Genomic DNA, 13,827 nt, shown 5'->3' on the forward strand with positions numbered 1-13,827 from the left:
TTCAATATTATGTTGGCTATTTTGGGTCTTTTGGCTCTCTATATAACCTTTAGAATCAGTTTGTCCACATCCTGATAATAACAGTTTCTTAATCAATGAACATGGACTATCTGTCCATTTATTTGCTTCTTTGAAATAAGTATTCCTAACAATGTTGTAGGATACAAAGTTATACAAAATTCAGTTGTTTGCCTATGTGCCAACATGAACAAATGGAAATTTAAATTAAAAACATATTATTTACATTGGCACCCCAAAAAGTGAAAATTTAAGAAAATATCTACAAAATATGTATGAGAAAAACTAAAAAGCTCTCGTGAATGAAATCAAAGAAATAAATAAGGAGACATCCCATGTTGCCCTGTGAGGAGCTGGAGTATGAGAAACCAAAACTAAAATGCATAGATAAAGGAAAATTCTCTATCATAGAAGAAACCTGAAATTATGAATCTTGGAGTATCCTGAACAGTAGGTATCAGGAGAGAATGAGAGTGACCTTTATTACTCTTTGGTGGGAGCATTTGGCTCTAGGGGAGAAGAGAAAGATTGCGTTGTAAATAAACAAATGGTTCCAGCTCTATTGTCATTAGAATGTGATCAAATGTTTCTGGGGAAATATACAACCTCTAACTTCAAGGAAACGTTTCCATTCAACATTTCTTAATCTAGGTGGCCAGCTTATTCTCAGAGAGTCCTGACCATACAGAAATGCAAAAAAATGTATCTTGATAGGCACACATTTAAAATTTCAAATCTTTTAACAAACTATGAGATGTGTATATATTTACACATCTATACTTTAAAATATCACATGCGGTGAAACGGATAATAAGTACATATGCTGTTAAATGGAATTATTACTTTAACTATTCTTTTTTTTTCTGGATAAGTGAATCATCATGCAAACTTCAGTACAATACTTTTAGGAGTTTTTCAAAGGAACTTTCAAAGTAGAAAACTATAAATTAGTTCTCTTTTATTATTTATGAATTTAGTATTTATATTTGTCTAATAAAAAGAAATATGGTTTTTATAGCAAAATATTTTACTCCAAAGTTTAGGGACACTTGGAAACCTTCATTTTAATAGAAGGAGAAAAAGGCAAGATGAAACTTTTTTCCAAAATCTTTTTATTCAGTGTTTTGAAAGGGGAAAAATACCAAGTTTTGGGGGGAGTGTGCAGGTTGCTTTCTCAATTTTTACTTTATGAAACTTAGTCTATAATAGTAAGATTATAATCCATCTTACTATTTCAATTATTCAGATAAATATTCCATGCATTATATTGCCTCTCCTTGAGAAATCTTAAAAATTAAAGGCTGGAATTAATCTCAATTTGACTTTATGTAATAAGTTCTCTATATTTCAACAGAACATCCCATCTTTTTCAGTGAAGATTCAGAAAGGAATTTTTATGAGACAAAGCTAAAGCTATATGAAAGGTGGAAGTTATTTGAGTTGATATATTTCTAAAGATTAAAGGAACACTTAGTAAACCCAGGCATGGTTTTCTTTTACGCAAAATGTTATTTATAACATAGAATCATGAATTATTTACAAGCAATGGAGTCACTTGCAAGAGGAGTAAACAGAATTGATGATGACCTTCCATTCACTGTACTGCAGGGAAAGCAATTCTCTCATTATGTTTACACAGAAGAATAAAAGAAATCTTTGCCTCATGAATAAGTCACTGCTTGTTCCCTCCAATCCCTTAATTTTACCATAGAGTTGAAAATACAAGTGTAGTATATTTAGGTTACTTCCAAATATAATGAAAAAAACAATCGCAAATGAATCTAAACCCAGCTCTCTGTTAAATATATATGATTATGGTCTCCCTATTAGTATGTCACTTAGAAAGATACAAATGGCCTCTTGATCTGAAAGTAAATGTCAGATAAATGTGTAGACATTTCTGCCATTATTAATGAGGCTTTGGGGGACTGTTCATTGACTGGAGTATTAAGATTGTGATGAAACAAATTTCCTGAAACCATCTTGAACATTATTATGAGATATTTTCCTCCCAGGGCTGAGTGATTGTCAGAGTGACAAAGAGTCTGTCCTTGAAGAAAATTCAGTCAGGCTCCTCTGGGTCCTACCTTGGGCTTCTGTCTCTGTTCTTTCAGAGTTCATTTTTAGCAAGAGACTCTGGTGTTCTGTTTTCCTTTTGTTTGTTTTTTTAATGAGAGAAAGGTCTTTCTTATTTGTGCTCTGTGAAAATAACATTTAAAACTTATAGTACATTACAGAAAACAATTTTCTAATTATCACTTATTAAATAGATATTCTAGTGGAAAATCCACGAGCTTAAGGTAAGTTACCTGTGCATTTCAATCTTTCGTGAATATCATATATTTCTAAAGGGTTGCTATGAGGTTTACCTGAGATATCATACAAAAATCGTCTAAAATAGTTCCTGGTGCTTATGATGTTTATAGTAAATGTTAAATCTAATTGAACTTCTTTATATTTATTCTCAAATTAAAATAGGGAACAGGGAACCTAACATAACCTGTGGACATATGGACAGGTTTCAGGTGAATGTAACGATTAAGCATATAATAAGGACACACACATAATACTTACTGAATTGAGTTAAATTGATTTTGTGGCTTGTAAATATAAATTTCAATCAGATAAATATGGCTATTTCTTAGTAGACATTGAACGATAGATATAAAAAATGATTTGGTAAGTATTGTGGAAAGAAGAAGATAAGTGAAAGAGAAACATCAAAAAAGGTAAGAATAATATTAAGTCTGAAGGAGCAGGTTAGTTAGAAGAGGCTTGAAAGGAGGATTTTACAGTTACCTTCTTGCACTGACTGATTTTGTAATCACTGGGTTTGTGTGGGGGGCCTTCCTGTTTGAGATGGGCATGAGCTTAAGGTCAAGGAGAAGGAGGATTTCTCGCATCAAAGAACTAAGAAATAATTGCCCAAATATCACCAAAAATATTATCTAATAATCAAATCATGGGATTGTTATTTCTAGGGGGAAAAAAATGGTGTAGAGGCCTAGTCTCAAGCAGCAGAATTGGAGGGCAAAAAAAAAGTCACTTTTGCTGTGAAGATGGTCGTTTGAGGATGGTCCATGCATACGTAACACTCACACAACAAATGAAACCGAACACCAAGCACAGTAGCAGAACTCAGCCCTAAAGAGCAGGATACGTCTGTGTTTGTAAAGAATGTGCTTTCAGATGGAAAGGACTGTTGTTTCTAGAATTTGCTGTTTTCTTGCTCACTTCAGATCTAGTGTTGTTTGAATGTTTCTGATCTTCCGATTCTCATAAGTAATAGAAATATTTATCTATTATGTGAGTGCTCATGCATTCACATAAATAATAGAAATATTCCATACTTTTTGTATTGAACAAAGGTAAAATATGAATTTTAATATGTGATTATAACATCCACAAGGATATAAAATTGAGTATACTACTTCATTAAAAAGTAATAACTTAATTTATCTTGAATTAAAATAGTAAATATACAATTGCTTTCATTATCATACTTTCAAAAAGGTATGTAACTAAAAAAATAAATCTTGCTCTGTTTAAACGATTAATGGAAAAAAATACACATACCATATATAATAGTAATGTTTGTTCTGAATTCATACTCTAGTAAATATCTTTTATTCAATACGCTTTTAAAGTGTACATATTCTATTTCTCTAATCTTACGTAATACAGTGGCTAAACTACATTTCAAATTATTTTTCAGTGAAATAATATAATGAACTTTTGTTTCCAGTTCATGTTATCTGACTGGAACAAAATCTCAAATACTGTAAAATGAAATATGTATTTTCAAATGGAATTGATAAACAAAAGTCCAGGCCACAAAACTTTATTAAATAATTGTCACTTGAATTTCTTCTCACTTCCTCTATGACAGGATAAATATGATTGTATCTTTATCTAAAGAAAGATATGTAGAAGACAGTATTAGAAGATGATAACTGTTCCTTTTGGCAGTGGCATTAATGTGTCATGTTTCTCATAGACTGACACAAATATGAGCTGTGGTATAATTATAATTTTATAAATGCTAATTTTTGATAACTACCTCAATTGTTAGGCAAGGATTTTTTCCCCTCTTTTTTTCCCTTTTTTTTTTTTAATCTTATTCCTTTTCTCAGAACAAATCACAAATGACCTAGAACAAGATAGTTGTGAGTTTTAAAAATTAAAAAAGTGAGCACACAAAAAATTTTCATCGCAGTGGAGTTCACTGACCTTGGGAGAGATTTGTGTTTGACTGGGAATGTAGACTTTTTGAATAAAAAATAAGATCAAATTCTAGATTTAGTTGTAATTGAATTTTCTAATTCTTGAAAGTATAAAGTGACTATTCTATTCATTGTCAGAGATAAGAAAAGTTATAAATCACTGCTCAAATGATCTTCCAGAAATAGGAAAAAAAATACAAAAAACTATTTAATGGTTCTTCTCCACTGAGTCTCCCCTACTTAATAAGTCAATGACATTTTTTTTCAAGTTAACAAAAGCAGTTTTACCTTCATAAGTACAACATGCCATAAAGCAGTTAGTACTTTTTTCCCCAAAAAATCTATTCTCAAAACCAATACACTGTGTTTCCTCCCGTTGTTTACTCACATCATGACTTTAAGCAAATGCTGATTAAATTAAATTGATTACATACAATTTCATCCAAGAAAAGCAAATTACTTGTAATCTCCTCTTTGAAATTAATAAGACTATATGTATATAAATATATATATATATTTATGCCCTATTTCAGTTCTAAAATTTTAGTGTTTTCTCTTTTTGTTGTTTGTTTTTGTACTTCTTGACTTAGTCATTGAGTGTTACTCTATTTTTAATTCACAGGGAAATGAAATAAGAGATAAGTAATAAATATAACAATCTTATCTAGGTTTCTTCTTATACCCTGAGTTAATGCCATTGTTTCCATGTTTGAGTCTGGTTAATCACTATAACTCTATCATAATCTAAGGGATTAATGAGCACTCTTTATTGAAAAGAATCATAAAACAGTATGAGAAAAAAAGGCATAGATGTAAAATGTGGACTGTATATATTCAACTTTGAGAAAGGAGAACTTGTTCTACATTATAAAACATTACCTGTAAAGGTTATTTTAAAGTTTCCCTGGAAGACACAAAAGAAAAAAAATATGCATGAACTGTACCCAGATACCAAAACTTATGTTGTGATGCCATAATATACATCTGTTCTGCTATTTATTTGTTTCTATAAAGATTTTTATGTTTAGGAACTGGCAAATTCTATGTTCTTCAAAGAATCTCAGATTGAGGTTGATTTTATTTGGGTAGAATGGATGTTTTAAGAAAAGGATCTGTGTTATTTTATGCTACATGATAATAAAGATAATATGTTTAACTATGAAAACATGTCTTTAAAAAATTATGTATTTGAGAGTGTTTTGTGTGAAGAGCTATTATTAATTTCTTCTTACTTTATGCTACAAATTAAGACCAAAGAAAGATAAGATGGAAAATATTGATAATGTTCACCAAAAAGCAAAGTCCCTTATTAAATGTAAAATTTTATATTAAAAAATACTCCTGATGCACAAAATATATGAACAAACAGGTAAAAGAATAATGAATATCAATACTCGGTACATACATGCAGTAATGCTAGACTTCTTCCATAGGTCACAAAATGCAATATTTCCATGTTCATATTTGAAAATATTTTTAAGGTTATCTTTAAAAGAGAAAAGATTAAATGTTATACAGTTGAATGTCTATATGCAACCAAAAGTTTAAAGATTTTCATGTTAGACTATAGGTAGAACTTCCACCTTCTATCAAAATAATGCCTGGATTTTGCATCCTCTGAGTATGAATTCTTGACACAAGGAATTCTAATCTGCAGATTCATCAATCAAGATGGGGGGTAATGATCAGGATGAAATGCCTCCAATGATTTTATAATTTTTTAATCAAATAAAAAGATTTTCTCAAACTGTCTGAAGAATATTTTGGATGCCATGTACTATCAAGCTAGTGAAGTATATTTGGCTCCTACCAAAACTACTCTGTGGTCTAGAAATTTCTCATGATGAAGTCTATATTATTTCGGGATTTTCAATCCAAGAATTCTCTATTCCATCTTCAGTCAGAAACTGATAATACAATTCCCAAGTTGCTGACTAAATCAATATGTAGTGCTCATATTTCAGTTCCTAGTGATAATTAAAGTATTCCTAAAATTTAAAGATTAGTCTCCACATATAATTCTCAAAATCCCTTTCACAAGATTGATTCAGCGGCTTAAGATAATTCAATGCACGGAATGAAAATCAATATGCTTGTTAAAAGTCAAATAAAAGTGCTAAAGAATTAAGTACTTTCTAAAACAAGAATTAAAATATCATTATATAAGCTTTAGAGAGTGGCGAGTATTAAAAGTTGTTTGATTTCTCTTTATATAAAAAGAAAGAAACTTCAAACTATGAGATGGTAAAATTAATTCCATGATAATTCAAAAGAACGTAAATTTTAATAGAATCCAACTGTATGTGCCATAAGAGAAAATGGAAAAGACAAAAGAAAGAATGATAACCAATATCTACCTAATGAATCTGAGGAAAAGCTGAAAAAGCCAAGAGGAGTAGCTTCCTCAAGGAATAAAATGTAGCTTGATTCACTTTATCTGCCAAGAAGAGAATGAGAGAGGCAGAGACAAGCATGTAGCCGAAAGTGTGTCTTTGAATAAAACTCATATGGTGTTTTCAGATTCAGAAATTCTGCCAGCAAGTATACTCACTTAGCTAATTAGAATCAAAGGAAGTAGTTCTGGCCAAGTGTGATGTTAAAATCTCCATTTCCATTATAACACAAAGCCTTTGTAGTTTTCCTAACTTGAGAAGAAACGATTTTTAACTGGAAAAGTAATGAATGTTTATTTCTCTTTGTGATATCGTTGAAATATGAAATATTTAGAGCATATTTGTATTTATATAATATTTCACTTAAAAAAAGATAAAATAATTCCATAAAAATATTGATATCATTATTCTTTGGTGATAAAGATTAAGCATATTTTTCTCTTTTCCTAGAAAATATACCCTCTTCCTTTCTTGGTTTTCAGTTAAGTAGTTAAGCAAATCCTCTCAATTCTTAAAAAAAATATATGGATACTGGAGTGCTTTCACTCTGTTTGTAGATTTTGCTGGTATATTTTAAATTGTTACTGGTTCTAATTCCTCTAATCATCAATCAACTAAAAGTTAATAAATCCAGGCACTTTTGAAACACTCTCCCTGATTTATCATCATCATTCAATTGATCTATAAAATAGTATGTCAAAGTAGAATCCTTATTTCACAATTTCATGTCACAAACTTGTGATATGCTATCATGATGAAACTTTGGAAATGTAGGTGTAATCATTAATGACCTAAAATAAACTGCTGTTAAATAGACACCATTTGTAGAATTTTCAAAAAAAAAGCTTCCAAAATGTTCCTTTTCCTTAGACTGTCTACAAATAGAGTTTATAGAGTGAACTCCAGAGTATGAAACTGAACATAAAAATGAATTGAAAGCTTCATCCCATGATTTGTCCAGACTAAGTTTAAGTGACTAAAGAAATGAGTCTTTCTCTAAAGATCCTTTGAGATTCTATCACATACTCTAATTCTAACCACTGTAGGAATTTGGTAGGTGTGTGAATTCTCAAGGCATTTTTATGTCTTGTTTCAGCAAATTGCTGTTCACAAATGACTTGATAATAATAATAAAAAAAAAAGGTGTCTTGATAAAGAATCAGATGATTAAAAACTCATGATGCATTTTTTATAACATTTTATTACTATCCTGAATAATGGGTACTTATTTCCATGTCTCACTCTCCTGTTTTATGATTTTACATAGTTTATAAATACAGTCACTATGAACTATCTCATAATGAATAAAAACAGGTGTGGAAGTTAAATGCAATCACACAAGAATGATTTATAAACTTGCGCCCTCAGATAGCTTTTAAATATTGTGAGCTTTTTCAGTGTTTCTGTGATGTGACTACTAGTTGTTGTAAATAAGGGGTCTGATATTCAACAAGTCATTTTAACACCCCATTGACAAGGGATAGATCTTCCAGACAGAAAAATCAACAAGGAAAGAGGGTCTTAAATATCTGTTTTTATGCCAGTAGCATGCTGATTAAATACCCCTCTTACAAAACCTAATCAATTATCTTCTCTCCACAATCCCACCTACTCCCTGACCCACAAGTTATTGTATTCTGGAAATTTATTATGATATTTCTAGGAATGCATTTATTTATATTTATTCTGCTTTAGATTTTTCTGGGCTTCCTGGAATTATAAATTTGAGTGTTCTTGCAATTCTGGAAATTTGCAGGAATCATCTTTATATTTTGCCCCAACTTGCTTGTTGATTTATGGATCTCCATTAAATATTTGTTAGAGTCTTGCTCTATCCTCTATAACTCTTGATCAATATTATGTTTATTTTAATTTTTTAATTTTTTAATTTTTTTGAGGACTATTTTAATTTTAATTTTTTTTTAAATTTAATTTTATTACAGATGTCCCCCCTTTATCCCCATTGAATTGATCCCCTCCACATTGCATCCATCCAACCCCCAGGTTTTCCCCACACCAATGTCTGTGTCTGTGGGTTATGCTTATAAACATATAAGTTCTTTGATTAATCTCTCCCCCCCACTTCCCACCCCCACCCCCTTTCCTCTGAGATCTCTCCGTCTGTTCCATGCTTCTGTGTCTCTGGATCCATTTTGTTCATCAGTTTATTTTGTTAATTACATTCCACATATAAGTGAGATCATGTGGTACTTGTCTTTCTCTGACTGGCTTATTTCACTTAGCATAATATATTGCTGGATCCAATTTGCTAATATTTTGTTGAGGATTTTAGCATCTATGCTCATCAGGGATATTGGCCTGTAATTCTCTTTCTTTATAGTGCCTTTATCTGGTTTTAGAATTAGGCTAATGCTGGCCTGGTAAAAAGAGTTTGGAAGTATTCCCTCCTCTTGGATTTTTTGAAATAGTTTGAGGAGCATAGATGTTAATTCTTCTTTGAATGTTTGGTAAAACTCCCCTGTGAAGCCATCCGGGACAGGGCTTTTGCGTGCTGGTGGCCCTTTAATTACTGCTTCAACTTCATCAGCAGTTATTAGCCTATTTAGGCTTTCTGACTCTTCCTGATTGAGTTTTGGAAGGTTGTATTTTTCTAGGAATTTATCCATTTCATCCAGGTAGTCCAGCTTGGTGGCATATAGTTGTTCATAGTATTTTCTTACAATCCTTTGTATTTCTGTTCGGTCAGTTGTTATTTCATCTCTTTCTTTTCTGATTTTGTTTATTTGGGTCCTCTCTCTTTGTTTCTTGATGAGTCTGGCTAACGGTTCATCAATCTTATTTATCTTTTCAAAGAACCAACTCTTGGTTTCATTGATATTTTGTATTTTTTTTTAGTCTCAATGTCATTTATTTCTGCTCTGATCTTTATTATTTCTTTCTTTCTACTTTGGGCTTTTCTTGCTGTTCTCTTTCTAAGTTTTTAAGTTGTAGGGTAAGAGAGTCTATTAGAAATTTTTCTTGTTTTTAGAGGTAGGCTTATAGTGCTATGAACTTCCCTCTCAGGACTGCTTTCATTGTGTCCCATAGATTTGGAGTTGTTGTGTGTTCATTTTCATTTGTTCCCAGCAAGCTTTTTATTTCTTTCTTGATTTCTTTGGTAACCCATTCATTGTTTAAAAACATGCTTTTCAGCCTCCAATGTATTCTCATTTATTTATTTATTTATTTATTATTTATTTATTTAATTTATTTTTTTTATAATTTTTATTTGTGTTTAAAGTATTACAGATGTTCCTTTTTCTCCCCAATGACCCTTTCCCCCCTGTTCCTTCCCCCTTCCCATTCCCTCTCCCCACCATTGTCCATGTCCTTGGGTTGTGCATATATGTATATAAATTCTTTGGTTTCTGCTATGTCATTCTTCATTTCTGACTGGTCATTTTTCATAGTTTCCATATCTTTTTTCCTTCTGTTGAGCATCCTTACAATCAGTATTCTGAACTCTATATCTGAGAGATTGCTTAGCTCCATTTCATTTAGCTCCTTTTCTAGAGACTTTTCTTGTTCTTTCATTTGGGTCTTGTTTTTTGGTCTCCCCATTTTGGCTACTTTTTTGAGTTTTTTAAGTGTTAGGTAGACCTTCTAGGACTCAGTCTTTTTGGAGGGTATCTGGTCCAGGACAATATCAGACACAGTTTGTGACTGGCCCTGAGTACCCTGTTTGGAGTTGTCAACAATCCTAGACTTGAGGTCTCCACTGCTGGGGCTGGGTGCATTTGGACAGGACCAAGAGGCACACCAAAGTCTGCTTTTCTAAGGCCGGGGTCCCGGAGCAGATCAGGCAAAGACTCAAAGCACCCTGAGGCCTGCCTCTGCCTGCAGACTAATTAATCTGATTCTCTTAATGAGCCTCAGGCTGTAGAAGCTCCACAGGGTGGGGCGGTTGGTTGTTATCAGTCTCTTAACAAGCCTCAGGCTGTAGAAACTCCTCTGGTCAGAGTGAGAGGCTTTCCAGCAGGTTGGAGCAATTGCTTCCCCCTCAGGCAAAAGCCAAAACTTTGCTGCCTGAGAAAGATGTCCTCCATGGTCTGGGGGAATGACTGTCCCCAGACTCTCCCCTCACAGCTCCAGTCCACTCCATCCCTCCTCCGTCGGAGCCCAAGGTGAGTGGCTGCACAGGAAAAGTTGTGTGTTGGCTCTTTAAGAGGGTGCCTGCATTTCCAGCCGTCTCTCCCTGGCAGACAGAAACCCTGTTGCTTTTCACAGCCAGATGTTATGTGGGCACCTTTCTCAGTTCTGGTCTCTGGGCTGGGACCCCAGCCTGGGGTTTAGGCCCCAGAGTTCTCAGTGGGAACCCCCCCAGCTGAGATCTCCCTCCGGACCTTCCCCTGCTGCCTGTGGGAGCCCAGCCAGCCCTCTCGCCTCTACATTTCCTACCAGTCTCTGTGTGGTCTCCATTTTTCCTCCTTGGTGATGAGGGTGCCCTCCAGCTTGTCTTCTGTTGGTTTTCAAGATGGTATTTCTGTGTTTTAGTTGTAAATCCAGATTGGTCCCAGGACAGTGTCAGTGTAGCTTCCACTCGGCCTGCTGCCATCTTGGTTCTTCCAATATGTTGCATTTTATATTTTTATTCCTTCCACACTGCAATCTGACATTTAAATTTTAAATTCTCTCTTTAGTTCGGTTTAATTTGTTAAAAAATTTAGTTATTTTATTTGTATATCTTATTTTCTAACATTTTTATTAATTGCGTTGTCATTGGTTAATAAAATTATATAGGTTTGAAGTGTTAAGTTCTATGGTACATCATCTGTGTATTGCATTTTATGTTTACTCACCCAAAGTCAAATTTCCTCCCATCACCTTATAATTGATCTGCTTTACCCTTCTGCCTTTGTTTTTTTAGTAAATTCTGTTTCCTGGCAATAGTTTCAAGCTGGCATTTAAAAAATGTAATCCCAGTAAACTTCATGTTTTGTTGCTGTTCTCATACAGGTGTTCTGTTTCCTTGGAAGTTAGATTAATAACAGTTGTATCCTGGTAATTCAGTTACTATCAATAACTAATTTTTGAAATAATCTTAGAGTTAAGCTAAACATGACTTCCGCCAGTGGGTCCCTGATACACTGTGTGAGGTACCTATAGTTGCTACAGAGTAGCCACAATCTAACCTAATTTCACAGCCCTTACAATTTACACAAAAAGTGAATTCATAGCAGATCATAGACCTAAATCTAAAATGTAAAAATATCAAACCTTTAAAAGCTAAAATAAAATAAATTGTTTTGACCTTGGGTTTGATGATTTTTTACATAGAATACTAAATGTACAATTCATTAAAAAACTGATATTTATACTTTTAAATATTCTTTTAAGACAAATAGTGTACAAGTCAAGGATGGGAGGAAAATATTTGCAAATCACATAGCTGATTAGCGAGTTTTTATCTGAATATGTAAAGCACACTTAACAGTCAACAGTAAGAAAGTAAACCACCCAGTACAAAAATGGGTAAATTATATGAACACATACTTCACCAAACATAATTGATAGATTACAACTATACACACACATACATGTGTATATATATAATATATATGAAAAGATTCTCAGTATCATTTGCCATTAAGTAGATGTAAATTACACAGTAGTGAGATACCTTGGTATACTAATGCAGTACCTCCAAAATCTAGAAAGACTGACAATATAAAATTCTGGGAAGTATAATTTATTACTAGTTGATTTGAAAAATTGGGAAATTAACTTTGGAAGGATCCTTTGGCAGTTTATTATAAAGCTTTTCTATACAATGTAGTAGTCATGCTTCTAGATAAGTGAAAACTTATTTTCAAACAAAAACCTGTATGTGCATGTTTATAGATATTTTATTCACAATTACAAAAATTGGAAACAAACAATGTATCTATCTATAGACTAATGGATAAAAAACTATGTCACATCCATACAATATTATAACTATTTAGGGATAAAATAGTACTATTTGTTGATTCATGCAATACTGTGAAAGCAGCTTACATGGATGTTTGTTTTTTAAACAGTAAGAGAAAGTTTATTTATTTAGAAAGTCACAGAAGTAGGAGTGAGCTGTAGAAGAAATGGGCTCAGGAAACTAGTTACAGAGGCAAAAGGAGCACCCTTGTTGCTTAGGAGAGAGAGAGAGGGAGAGAGAGATACAAGCCTTCGGAAATGAAAGAGGGAGGAAGGGTACATGATGCTCTGGAAAAAGAGAAAGAGAGAGCTTGCTAGATGTTTTTAAGTGAAAGAAGTCAGAACCAAAAGACTGTCTATTGCATTATTCCATTTGCATGACCTTCTGCAAAAGGTAAAAGTAGAGGAACAAGAAATAAATCAGTAATTGCCATGAATAGGTGGGTGAGGGAGTGGCTGGATACAAAGGGGGCACATAGGGTAAGTCTTAGTTGATGAGACTATTCTGCATGATAGTTTAGTGAAACATACATGACTTGATATGTTTATCAAAACCCACAGCACTTACATTATAAACAGTGAAATTAATGCATCCAAATTTTAGAAAATCAACCAGAGCATGGAGGATCCCCAGATGGAATTTAGACTGTGAATAAAACAATAAGTATTCTGGTATGATCTCATTGAAGCAATGGGGAAAAAGGAACTGACCTAATTCATATTAGAAATTAGTGTTTTTTCTGAAATCTATAAGGCTAATGTCAAAAGGAACTGAACATAAACACTTTATTCTAGTAGGTAAATGTGTTTATCATCAGCTCTATGGGTTAGCATTTCTGAAACTACTTTGCATGTAGAAGAAATAAGTTGATCACATATGGTGGACATTAGAATTCTCATCATGGGAGAGGAAAGTTATGACACACAAGGAGAGAATCCTAGAGTGAACCCTTAGGTGGATTAGAGCAGAGACATCTAATTAGTTAAATATTCATACAAATTTATGTATAAAGAGATAATTAAAGGTATGTATGAATACATAGGTTAGTACGTATATATTATCTCTTGACTCTTTCTGCTGAGAGAATTTTAAAGTAGTGACACCCCAGGCACAACAAGCAAACCCACACCCATATCTTGGTTTCTAAATACCATTCTCAAATATAGGGAACCAGGGATCCTTAGAGATGGCTAATTCTAGAGCTGGAACAAGTAAAATACAACATTAACCTAGAGCGTTTTGTAGTGCCAGAAAGCAAAAATTTTTCCAAAAACAGTAAAAA

The sequence above is a fragment of the Miniopterus schreibersii genome, assembly GCF_964146895.1.
Source record: "Miniopterus schreibersii genome assembly, chromosome: 3".
NCBI classification, from domain to species: Eukaryota; Metazoa; Chordata; class Mammalia; order Chiroptera; family Miniopteridae; genus Miniopterus; species Miniopterus schreibersii.